Source organism: Aegilops tauschii, chromosome 2, assembly GCF_002575655.3.
Source record: "Aegilops tauschii subsp. strangulata cultivar AL8/78 chromosome 2, Aet v6.0, whole genome shotgun sequence".
In the NCBI taxonomy this organism is placed as follows: Eukaryota; Viridiplantae; Streptophyta; class Magnoliopsida; order Poales; family Poaceae; genus Aegilops; species Aegilops tauschii.
In genome coordinates, this window is record NC_053036.3 from 586,508,432 (window position 1) to 586,522,400 (window position 13,969).

Here is a 13,969-nt window from a genome sequence, read left to right on the forward strand (position 1 = left end):
TATGCGGTCGATGCACAGATTGGCTGCCTATACTGGTGGAATCTATCGTCGTGTAATTGTTCTAGCTCATCTCATCTTTACCTTAAGAATACGACTGCCTGTTCATTGTTACAAATTTAGAATATATAGTATGTCTATAACCACATCATTGCTATATGTTCCTCTCATTTCCTAGATTTTTATGACCACACATGTTATTGTTAGAGTTGATATGAGAACAATTGGTATCTCATGATTGTTAGAATACATATTATGAATATAACCTCATGATTGCTATATGTTACTCTCATTTCCAGGATTTTTATAACAACGTATGTTACTGCTTAGAGTTGATATGATAACTGTAGTAAGTGCTATGGTAAAATATGAGTAGGCCCTGTCATATCTGTTTTCCTCTCATTGTTACATGATGTTCGAACCATGATATATTGCTAGAATATAAAAGTCATTGGCTTATTTTTTTTAACTTGGTGTATGATTATGACCACGACATTGCAATTCTCTGTCTATGATATGTGTCACTATTATAATAATCTTAATTCCACACATACTCTGAACATGATTGTTTATTTTTGTCCTTTTGGTCTCCAATTTGAATTGTTGCAGCAGACGCAAATGCGCTGGCCTTCATGATTCCAGGACCTGGAATCATACCAGCCGATGGGTGGTGGTTTATCGCTCGTTCAGGTGATGGTGGTCATTTGATGCTCATTTGCACGTACCAAATTGACCAAACCATTTCATCAAACCACATGCAGTACAATGCCTGGGGCGTTCGTGACATTGATGGCTATGGCTGCTTCGTGTTCGAGAAAGATCCCAGCTCTGTTGGGCCAGGCGTATTCAACTGGAGGCGGGATTACAGCCTCGGCAACCACTCCATGTTCCTCGGGCTCAATTATCCGATCATCCAACCAATCATCGATCATATCACCGGCGATGATAACCGTGCTATGAAACTTCCATTCGCCAGGGGGGACTGTGTTTACACATCATACCATGGGTTTCATGAATCACCATATCCGGAGATTCGTCGACACAGCTTGTTGCCAGATAATCTTCAGTGTGTGAAAGGTATCAAGCTTCCATGCGATGGATGGCTTTTGCAAACCTGACAAGCGGCGATGTGGTTCATGCCAACAGCAAATATGCACAACTTGATTCGTACTGATATGTAGACTGAGCCATGTATTCTGCTGCTATAACACGACCCTCTTTTGTTGGATATTATGTACTGTTGTCAGTTTGAAGCACTCCTCTGGTTTGAAGGATAGATACCTTTCTGGGATCAGGTGCATCCTAACTCACCTGCGCAGGATGTACTGATAATGATGATGGAGATGCTGTGCAGTATATATATCACTTAGGCTTCAAGTGTGTACTTGTTAGTTAAACCTATGGTTAAAATGTGACACTAAATACGACTAGTTAGTAGTACAGTAGCAGTACTAGTATACGTCGGTCAAATTATTCATCATGTCCACACATTGAGTTGACGTGACAAAACGCTGCGCGTGAGGTGATACAAGAATCCCGGCGGCGTACGTGTTCGGGTATTCTAGACTTCAGATTTGGAGTACCACTTATCTGTCGAAATCTTTCATCATTCACTTAAAACAGTCGATTGATCATACATTGAGTACCATATAACTGGAATTAACCCATGCAAGTCGAAGAAGGATTGGCCGGTGCCGCCGGCTGGCGTCAAGTTCGATCCCACGGATCTGGAGCTGATCGAGCACCTTGAGGCCAAAGTGAGTGCTGACAGCGCGAGATCTCACCCTCTCATTGATTTGTTCATACCAACCATCGACAGCGAGCACGGCATATGCTACACCCATCCTGAGAAACTTCCAGGTAAGACACCGATCGGCCGTCTACTTGCACAAACATATTCCTTTGTTTATAGCTCTATTTTTCTTTTTAGACGCAGACCTGGTGAAGTAATTACAATTTCACAGTTAATAAAAAGTGAAACAAGTGACTGCAACATGCCAAAGATGTTATGAAAATGCCAACTACGTACACCAAAACCTGTATTCGACAATACTGCAGGTATCACACTGAGTGGCCTAAGCAAGCATTTCTTCCAGCGCAATTCTAGGGCGTTCAAAAGGGGCACGTGGACGCATCGCAAGATACAGTCGGAGTGCGGCATGCACGCGATGTGGCACAACACCGGCAATACCTTGCTGGTGATGGTCAACGGCCAACAGATGGGCAGCAAAAAGGTTCTGGTGCTGCACACCAACAAGAACTTTGACCAGCAGAGGACCAACTGGGTGATGCACCAGTACCACCTTGGGGACCTGGAGCAAGAGAAGGAGCGGGAGCTGGTCCTCTGCAAGATTTTCTACCAAACGAACACTAGGGCCAGGAGTAAAAAGATTATAAGTTAGTTTGGTATTGGTACTTGTACTACCTTGTCGTCCGCAAGTTGGTATTGTTGTTAACGATGTTTTGGTATGAACTTGGCATTTTATTCCAACCATCATGCCGAGGGTCAACGTGGATATAAAGGTGAATCATTTGTTTCGAAACGAATTTTCAGGCACCTAAGTTTTATTTGATGGGTAGCATAAGCACCTGCCGTTCGAATTCCCAGTTCTCCAAATTTTTCGAAACAAGTGCATGCTCTTATTATCACGATGAAAAAACAATATCCCTGCTGCATCCCAGTTATCAGTCTGTACTTGCAGAATCCTCTCGTTTATTGAGCACATATATTGTTTTTTCAGGTCGAGCAAGTTTCAATTGGGCTGTAGACTGCCCAGGCTTGGTTTTTTTTCAACAGGCCCAGCCCATGACGACAACGGGGCACAAAGATCCAGCAGGTATCTACTGGCCTCTGGCCCGCCAGTGTTAGTTATATTTCGTCTTACAACATCCGCAGGCACTTTCTTTACTGAATCAAACACACAACCCAGTTCTATTTTCCTCTTGAAACGCATGTCCTACATCCGTTTTCTAATCTCTACTTATAGTTTTACTAGTTCATATACACGTATCATTATATTGAAAATACATAAAATTCACTTTTCATATTTACATCCTCATTTTTGTTGTTGTTTTCCCTCCCAGCGCTGATTTTTTTTACCACTGGTTTTCCCTTAAACCAACTCAATTGTCCCACCTCTTATTTGCTTACAAAAACAAAACGATTTTTTTGGGCAAATCAATAAGTTCTTAAAAAAATGTTTATCATTTCGGGATTACAAAAGTTCGGACTCAACCGAAATATGCAAAATAAGGTTGAACTTTTTGACCGTGGTCCTGGGCAGAAAATGGGTTGTAATAAATTACTTAAGAATTAGGAAATGGGCTGCAAATTATTAAAAATAGCAAATGGGCTCTATGTTGTCTGCCACAGATTTGGAGGCTGACTTGTGGGCCTACTGTGTCCATGCGTACACAAGGTTTATCAAAAAAGAAACTTAGTCAAAAATCGACTCTACCAGCATCAGACCGTTAGATGTCAATCTAACGGGAATCGTGCTTCTTCAGTCTCTGATCTTCCTGCCCCAGCCGCCCAAACCAGCGCCGTCGGAACCGCCTGCTCCCGCCTCCCGTGGCCGGCTGTGCTGCCGGGCAGGCCTCATGGCCCCATCATATACTCGCATCCCTGGCATGTCTATCCCTCTACTCACCCACACCTCCTGTTATTTTCCGGCGGCGGCGGCCGAACCAGTCAACCCTCGTACTCTCCACTGCATGGGCAGCCACTGTCGTGTCTTCCCGGCTCCGTGTCGTTCCCTTCGTAGGCCTCGCCGTCGTCCACCGCCCTCGTGCTCTCGGCGCGGCGTGGTCAACGTGCTCAACGAACGACATCCATCGGAAGTGGACTGTACGTGGAGAGGCTGACAGCTGGGTCCACGGCCGCACACAAGGAAATGCCTCCTTATTACGCGCAAAATAATGATTCCTCCACCTAACATCTGGGACCCGCCGGAAGGGCCTCTGTATTTCATTAAAAAAATGTTCCCTCTACTGACAGGTCGGACCCACCAACTATATCTTCGCACGCAAGGAAGTGCCTCCTTATTGCGCACAAAAAATGAATACCCCCTGCCAACTGGGACCCACCACAGTGGGAGGCTGACTTGTGGGCCTACTAAGTTGACGGGGACGGAGGGCTTTGTCAACTTAGTCAATATGAACGATTCTAGCTCCAGTGACCGTACGATGTCCATCCAACGGCCTTAGTGCTTCTTCAACCTCTGGTCTTCTTGCTCCAGCCGCCCAAAGCAGCGCCGGTCATGCCGCCTGCTCCTGCCTCCTGTGGCCGGCTGTGCTGCCGCGGAGGCCTCACCGCCCCCATACTACTCCCACCGCTGGCCGGGCCATCCCTCCACTCACCCACACCCCCTGTTATTCTGCGGCGACGGCAGCCTCACACCGCAGCTGAACCAGTGAACCCTCGTACTCCTCTCCGCATGGGTATCCACTGTCGCGTCTTCCCCGGCTCCGCGTCCTCCCCTTCCTAGGCCTCACCGTCGTCCACTGCCTTGGTGCTCTCAGCACGGCGTGGTCAATGTGGTCAACGACCGACTTCGATAGGAAGAGTAATGTACGTGGAGAGGCTGACAGCTGGGTCCACGGCCACAGCCCAGTTTTTTTGTGATTTGCCAAGTAAGTCGCTTTGTAAGGCCTGTTGGGCTGCAAATCTTTCAAGACGAGGAGAGCTTCATTCGGCTGGCCGAGAAAATGGCCTATCAGTAATGAGAAATGGGTTGTACATTTTTAAAACACATCAAACCGGCAATTAGATTCAAATTTCTTTTTTTCATTTCGAGATTTTAAATTGCATTGATTTTTAAGCATGGACAATTTGTTGGATTTTATATTGATATACATTTATTTTTAAAATCAGTTTGAATGTGACTCGAAATTTCGGGATTAAAAACAGTTCGGAACGCACCGAAATATGCAAAATTTCATATAATTTTTTAACCGTGGCCACAATATGGGCTGTAATGCTAACAAAAAGAATATGGGCTCCAAAAAAACCTTAAGAATTAGCAAATGGGCTGTAAATTATTAGAAATAATGGAAGATGGGTTGTATGATGTTTTCCGCAGATTTGAGGCTTTCCTAAAAAAAAGGTTGACGCACAAGCAGTGACTGTTGGATGTCCATCCAACGGCCGTCGTGCTTCTTCAATCTCTGCTCTTCCTGCTCCAGCCGCTCAAACTAGCGCCGGCGGGACTGCCTGCTCCCTCCTCCCTGCGGCCGGCTGTGCTGCCGCGCAGGCCTCACAACCCCACCATACTCACATCGCTGTCCTAGCCATCCCTCTACTCACCCACACCTGCTGTAATTCTCCGGCGACGGCAGACGAACCAGTAAACCCTCGTACAGTCGTACTCCCCTCTGCGTGGGAAACAACTGCCAAGTCTTCCCTGCCTCCATGTTGTTCCCTTCGTAGGCCTCGCCGTCGTCCACCGCCCTGGTGCTCTCGGCGCGGCCTGGTCAATGTGGTCAACGACCGACATGCATCTGAAGTGGACTGTACGTGGAAAGGCTGACAGCTGGGTCCACGGCCGCACGAAAGGAAATGCCTCCTTATTACGCGCAAAATAATGATTCCTCCACCTGACATCTGGGACCCACCGAAAGGGCCTCTGTATTTCGCGAAAAAAACGTTACCGCCGCTGATAGCTTGGACCCACGAGCTATATCTTCGCACACAAGGAAGTGCCTACTTATTACGCACAAAAAAAATGAATACTCCCCTTGCTAGCTGGGACCCAGTATAGTGGCAGGCTGACTTGTGGGCCTACTAAGTTGATGGGGACGGAGGGCTTTGTCAACTTAGTCAATATGCACGATTCTAGCTCCAGTGAACGTACGATGTCCATCCAACGGCCGTAGTGCTTCTTCAACCTCTGGTCTTCTTGCTCCAGCCGCCCAAACCAGCGCCGGTCGTGCCTCGTGCTCCTGCCTCGCGTGGCCGGCTGCAATGCGGCGGAGGCCTCACCGTCCCCTAACTACTCCCACCGCTGGCCAGGCCATCCGCCCATCCCTCTACTCACCCACACCCCATGTTATTCTGCGGCGATGGCAGCCTCACACCGCAGCGAACCAGTGAAACCTCATACACCTCTACGCGTGGGCATCCACTGTCGCGTCTTCCCCGCCTCCGCGTCGTCCCCTTCCTAGGCCTCGCCGTCGTCCACGGCCCTGGTGCTCTCGGCGCGGCGTGGTCAACGTGGTCAAGGAACGGCTTCCATCGGACGTGGACTGTACGTGGAGAGGCTGACAGCTGGGTCCACGGTCGCAGCAAGGAAGTGCCTCCTTATTACGCGCAAAATAATTATTCCTCCACCTGACAGCAAGGACCCACCAGACGGGCCACCGTATTTCGCGAAAAAACTGTTTCGCCCTGACTGCTGGGACCCACGAGCTACATCTTCGGATGCAAGGAAGTGCGTCCGGGCAAAAAAAAACGATTCGCCCCCCTGACTGCTGGGACCCACCAGCTACATCTTCGCAGGCAAGGAAGTGCCTGACAGTCGGGACCCACCTGGTCGAAGCGTACGTAGCGTTGTCATTCTGATCGCGAACGTGTACGTACATACTGGTCGATGTAGAGGCGCGCATGTGTTGTAGTAGAGGCGCGCACGTAGCATGTACACGTACGTACCGCGACAAGTGTGCAAGAAAGAAAATACGGCCACGTACGTACATACGGGCAGGGTCTCGAACACCTGCACGCGCATACGTACGGCCAGGGCTCGTGTACATGGCTGGGTCAGAATGGAGAAACTGCGTCGTCGTGTTCACGGGGAGCCAACCGGCTGGGTCGGAACGGAATGCGTCGTCGTGTTCATCACGAGGGCTTGGACGGAACAGCCAATGGAAACAAGGCCTGGCGTACCGCAGAACGGAGGAAACGGCCTTGTGTTCGACCGACCACGTTCGAAACGGGATCCTGTTCATCGGGAGGGGTCTGGCGTACCGCAAAACGGAGGAAACGGACCTCCTACGGTCGAAACGGGGGTCCTGTTGACCGGGAGGGGTGTGGCGTACCGCAAAACAGAGGAAACGGACTTGTGTTGGAGCGCTACGGTCGAAACATGGGTCCTGTTCATCGGGAGGGGTGTGGCGTACCGCAAAACGGGACTCCACGGGATACTGTTCATCTCCACTGTCGACCGCCTCCAGCCTCCACGGGCTACTGTTCATCCACCGTCGATCTCCTCCAGCCTCCACCTGCGACTGTTCATCGACGGGCTCCTATTCATCCAGACTCCACCGCACTCTACTCCACCGGCTACTGTTCAACCAGCCCTCTCCATGGGCTCCTGTTCAACCACCCCTCCACGAGCTACTGTTCATCCAGCCCTCCACCGTCTACTGTTCATTCTGCCCTCCACGGGGTGGTCCTGTTCATCCAGCCCTCCACGGGGTCCTGTTCATCCAGCCCCAACCGGCTCGATCGATCGGGGTCCTGTTCATCCGGAGGCAACACCACGGGGTTCTGTTCATCCACCCCCACCGGGAACAGTTCATCCAAACCCCCCAGCAATGCTCACTGTTCATCCAGAGGCAGCATCGATCAGCTTCAGTTAGCAGCAGTAGTGAAGGAATCGCTCGATCGGGTTCAGTTAACAGCCATTGATCGATCGATCGGGTTCAGTTAGCAGCAGTAGTGAAGGAATCGCTCGATCGGGTTCAGTTAACAGCCATTGATCGATCGATCGGGTTCAGTTAGAGCCCAACACCTCGCTCGGGTTCAGTTAGAGCCCAACGCCTCGCACCCACGGGCGTGCGTGTATGAGAGAAACACGCATCGCTCGGCCCCGACCACCCACCGTAACCGGGAACACCCCGATATTTTCCTCGCCCTCGCTTCTACCACGGTTTTTTCCGTCATGGACGGCCCAAAGAATGTCATGCAGCTACGTCTCCCGCCTGCCCAGGACGAAAAGCCCATTTTCTGTCATGATTTTTTGTCATAGAAGTAGGAGCCCACCACATCTATGATGATACCGGGTTTTGTCACAATTATCGTCATAGAAGTGTCATAAGTATGACAGAAAAAATCCGTTTGGCCCAAAATGTCACGGATGTGTCTTTTTTTTGTAGTGGAAGGAGATTATGTTAGGGTCTAGGCTAGGGTTATTGTAAACGAACCTCTAACATGGGTTACACCTCTGAATGTTGTGGGAGAGGGAAGAATGCGCCTCCCGAGGAAGTACGAGAAGATCCCTTACTTCTGCAAGGTATGTGGATTCATGGGCCATAACCACGAGGAGTGTGGCGATGGTGTCCGGGAGGAGAAACACAAGCAGTGGGGTAGTTGGATGCTGGCACAAAGAAGGGAAATCATACAAGAGCAGCAAGGCGGCTGGGCCCCTCGTGGAGGCCGTTCGGGCGGCAGAGGTAGACGAAGGGCACGCCGGGGCACCCAAGCTCCCCGTCAGTGCTCCCCACTGCGTAAGCGCTCATCTCAGGACGCTAGCTTTGATACGACCGCTGAGGAGGAAGAAGTAACCAACACGCTGAAGACTGGGGAGGCAAGCACTACTACGAAAATGCTTATAGATAGAATTTTACCAATAGCTTTTGTTTATGACCCCACGCTACTAGTAGTTAGTAGTAGCGCTGGGTAGAAAGCGCGCTACTGGTATGAATTAGCAGCAGCGCTTGTTACCTAGCCCCACACTATTGCTAAGTGTAACACAGCACACCCCTTGTTCAATAAATATTAGCAGCGCTGGTCGTCCAACCGACGCTACTGTTAGTTTTGGATCTATAGCGCCTGTTTAGATAAATGCGCTACTGCTATTTTTCTATGTATAACATTTTACAAGTAGCGTGTTTTTCTAGACCACGCTATAGGTAGTGCAACACTAGCCGTAGATGTTTTGCAAGCTGCCATAGCAGTAGCGTGTTTTGGCTCCCCGCGCTACTGCTATGGTCGCCAGCCACCTACCACCTTTCCCCTCCTTCCCCCCCTTTCTTCTTCCTCTACCCCTTTCTTTCTCCCCCTTTCCTTGCACCTTGCTTGTTCTAATGCTCCCCCTCCACCACCCCTCCAATAGAGCCCTCCCTTCTTCTCTTCTTTGCCCTTCCACCACCCCCCTCTTCTTTGCCCCTCCATCACACCCCTCCATTAGAGCCCTCCCATCACCACCCTCCTCTTTCTTTGCCCTCCACCACCACCCCCTCCATTAATGCCCTCCCTCCCCCTCTTCTTTTCCCTCCACCACCCCCTCCCATTAACGCATTCCCTCTTCTCCTCTCTCCCTCTCCTCCCACTCTCTCCCTAGCTCTCTCTCTCTCCCTAGGGAGCTAGCTAGCTAGTTAGAGCTATATATATATCTAGAGCTACTAGGTAATTAAGAAGAAAGGTGCTCGATATCCCTCTCGACACATAGGTGAGCAAAAAAAATGTTTTTGTGTGGATAAGGACCGAAACTATATATATATACATATGGGCGATATGAGAATATACCGAATTGTGTGGGGCATAATTTGAGTTGCCTACATTGTGTATTTGATGAAATAATGTGGGTGACATGAGTTGCCTATGTTTTGCCGAAATGTCGATTCAATTCCGTTTCGGCGAATTTCGGGCAAACTCAATATGTCCTATGTTTAGGGAAGGTCATGCCGAATTTTTGTATGAATTTGATCCATGCATGCATATATACGTGGTTATAATATTTGCTCCGCGCGCAGGTGATCATGAAGGTCAATGGAAGGATGGTGGAAAGATACTGGCAATCCGCTGTGGACGACATGTATGAAAAAAGACTGAAGGATGTTTTATGTCCGTGTCGAAAATGCAAAGGAATGGTCAGGCTCGACCCCTTTGAGGATGGCACATTCAAGGCGCACCTGCTCATGCATGGTTTCATGCATGGCCATACTCGGTGGATAAGTGAAGATGATGATGATGATGAGGATGTCGACGGGGCAGGAAATAACAACATGGGGCCACCAGACGAAGAGATGACCGATTATGTGCCCAAAGAGGAAAATGGCCTCCGAAATGTCGATGGCGAAGAGGCAGTTCAAGGCGGAGAAGACGCAGACACGCCGCCGTCTTCGTCGCTACTAAGTTCAGCCATGCGAGACCCGCATGTTCGAGACCTGCTTCGCAAGAAGACGACTAGCGACAGAGCTGCTTCTAGAGAGGAGGCCAAACTGGCGCAACTGGAGGTAGACTCGGTGACTCCTTTGTATGATGGTTGCAATCCCGAGGTGACCCGCTTGCGTTTCACACTAGAACTTCTAAAGACGAAGGCAAAAAACAAATGGACAGATACAAGCCTGGATGAGCTTCTGAAGTATCTAAAGAAGGTTCTTCCCGCGGGAAGCCTGTGTCCTACTAGTGTCAAGGAGGCAAAGAAAATCGTGTGCCCTCTTGATCTGCCACACATTAGATATCACACATGCATCAATGATTGCATCATATATCGGAACGAGCATGAGGAAAAACCCATCTGTCCAAGGTGCAATGCTTCACGATATAAAAAGGCCGGAAAGAAAGCTCCACAGAAAGTTGTATGGTACTTTCCGATCACTCCGCGTCTACAGCGGTATTTCGTAGATCCTAAGGAAGAAAAGCTTATGTGCTGGCACGCGGAGAGGGTGAAGCCAGATGATGGAGATGAGCCGAAGCTGAGACACCTCGCATATGCTAGCCAGTGGAGAGCATTAAATGTTGAATTTGATTTTTTCGCAAATGATCCAAGGAACATCGTGCTTGGCGCTAGTAGTGATGGCATGAATCCATTTGGCAACCAGAACACCAATCATAGCACATGGCCCGTGTTTGTATGGATGTACAACCTCCCCCTGGTTGTGCATGAAGGAAAATTACATACACATGGCTATGCTTATTCAAGGGCCGAGACAACCGGGAAATGATATAAATTTGTATCTCGGGTTACTGAAAGAGGAGCTACATACCTTATGGACAACGCCGGCCAAGACATGGGATGCAAGCAAAGGAGAGTATTTCTACATGAGAGCCGCGCTGATCACGACCGTGCAAGACTATCTCGGTTACGACTATCTCTCCGGCCAGGTGTGCCACGGATATTGCGGATGCATGAGGTGCATGGAAGATACAACTTCTGTGCAACTATCGAAAGATGGCGGGTCTTCGAAAATCGTTTACATGGGGCATCGAAGATGGCTCGAGAAGGATGACCCATGGAGAAAGCGTGGAGATCTATTCAATGGTAAGGCTGAGCATCGAGGTCCTCCACGTAAGCGTAGCGGTGCAGAAATATATAAGTTATTGAAGAACTGGGAAGAGTGCCCCTCGCCGAGAAAGACGAAAAAGGCGCCGGAGCCCCTGCTGTATGGAAGACGAGATCTGTTTTCTGGGACTTGGAATACTGGCCCATACTCGACACGCCTCATAGCCTTGATCAAATGCATATCACAAAAAATATCCTTGAGAGTTTTCTTGCAACATTGATGAACATGCTGGAGAGGACCAAGGATGGGCCGAAGGCAAGAAAAGACTTGGAATTTTTGAATAGCAGGAAAGATCTCCAAATGCCCGGTAAAAGGTCGTCAAAGGAGACCGAGACGGAGATGGAGATGGAAGATAGGGGCAAAAAAGTAAACAAGAAGGAAGAACAATATTGCCCCCCCCTCTTGCTTCACCTTAGATCCGAAGGAGGTCAATCAATTGTTCAAGTGCCTTGCCGGAATCAAAGTTAGTTCCGGATACTGTGGGAAGATAAGCAGATATCTAGACACTAAGAAAAAAAGATTGAGTGGGATGAAGTCTCACGACTGTCATGTGATGATGACGCAGTTACTCCCGGTTGCACTTAGAGGGATTATGGACACACATGTGCGTGAGACGCTTACTAACCTATGCCACTTTTTTGATGCTATCTCTCAAAAGTCGATCAGTGTTTAGCAACTACATAGGCTACAGGAAGAGATCGTTGTCATACTGAATGAGCTAGAGATGTACTTCCCGCCCGCGTTCTTTGAAGTCATGGTGCATCTATGTGTCCACATCGTGGACGACATCATCGACCTAGGGCCGACATTCCTGCACAGCATGATGCCGTTCAAGAGGATGAATGGCATCATCAAAGGATTTGTTCGTAACATGTCCCGTCCAGATGGAAGCATAGCCCAGGGATATCTGACCAAAGAGTGCATCTCTTTCTGTGAGAGTTATCTAGTACGCACCGGAGACCCTGTTGTTGGTTTGCCCATCAACAAGCACTATGGAAGGCTCGAAGGCGAAGGTCACACCAACGGTCATAGGGATGTGAATGTGTTACGCTCGGGCCGACAAAACAACCTAGACAGGGCAAACTTAGTAGTGCTACAACACCTAGATGTGCTAGATGATTTCGTGACACTGCACAAAGAGACCATCGCAAAGAAGTATCGTGACCGCGGGGTGCACAGGACGGACGCTGAAGTTATTAGAGAGCACAACTCCACTTTCTTGCGTTGGTTCAAAGAGCGAGTTCTGGCTAATCCCCCGGAAGAAGGTTGTCCGAACGGAACGCTCATATACGCCTTAGCACATGGCCCCTCGACCAACCTCGCGACTTATCAAGCATACGATATCAACGGATACACGTTCTACACGGGGGAGAAAGATATAAACAGTGATGACCAAAACTCAGGGGTGACGATGGAAGCCATGATCGGGAATGTAATTGAAAGATATTACGGAAGGATCGAAGAGATATGGGAGCTTAACTACTCTGGATTGCATAGCGCGACGATGTTCCGTGTCAGATGGGCTAAGAATGTATAGAGATAAAACCGACATTTCACTACGATGTGTATACCCGACTCCGATAGTGGTCCCGTCAACGCCATCGCCAAAAATGGGCCATGGGTACACGCTAAACACGTGACACAATGTTTCTTCATAACTGATCCGATCAATCCCAGTCGTGTTGTCGTGAGGAGAAGCAAAAGGAGCATCGCCGGAATGGATGCAGTCGCCAACGAGGAAGACTACGACCAGTACGGTGATCCGATGAGGGAAGATGATGCAGATGACGATGAAACATACGTCAAAAGAAGAATGAAGACTACATTACCTATGAAAGATCGTAATCCCTGGAGGAGGAAAAGTCATGACCATGGGCTCAATTATTCGACAACGAACAAAAGAGGGAAGAAGATGAGTCTAAAGCGTCGTCGTCGCCCAAGCTGACAAACTAATCCAGAAATTTTGTGTGTGTCTATTTTGTATACCGGTGTTAGCGGTCAAATCATGTAATATATTATACTAATTATTATCCGGAGGGTAACAGTGGTATTGCTCCAACGACAGACCAAATTAAAGGAAGGAAAGTGCAAAAGAAAGATAAGAAAAAGAAAAGTGCAAATGAAAGAAAAAGAAAAGGAAAAAGAAAGGAAGTTTTGCAAAATGAAATGAAAGAAAAAGAAAAAGGAGCTAATAAGTTGTGGAAAATGAAATGAAAGAAAAATAAAAAGAAAAAGGAAGGAAGTTTGTGGAATATGAAAAAGAAAAAGAAAAAGTAAAAGTAAAAGAATAATAAAAATATAAAGAAAAATGTAAATAAAATAAAAAGGAAGAAAGTTTGTGCAATATGGAAAAGAAAAAGAAAAAGGAAAGAAGTTTGTGGAATATGAAAAAAAAAGAAAAAAAGAAAAAAAATTAGCAGTAGCGCGTTTTGGCTTGGGCAGCGCTATAGCTAAGGAAAAGAAAAATAAAAAGAAAAGTAAAAAAGAAAAAAAGTTAGCAGTAGCGCTTTTTGGCAAGGGCAGCGCTATAGCTAACTTAGCTATAGCGCGTTTTTCCAACACACGCTATAGCTAAGTTGCCTACAGCACCGTCCGCTAGGTCCTATCTCTTTCCTCTCTCTCACTCTCTCGCTCGATCCCCTTTCTCTGAGCTCGCCACCGCCGACGCCCGCACCCGCCCACGCCGCCGACGCCCGCACCCGCCAACGCCACCACCGACGCCCGCACCCGCCCACACCGCCGACTCCCG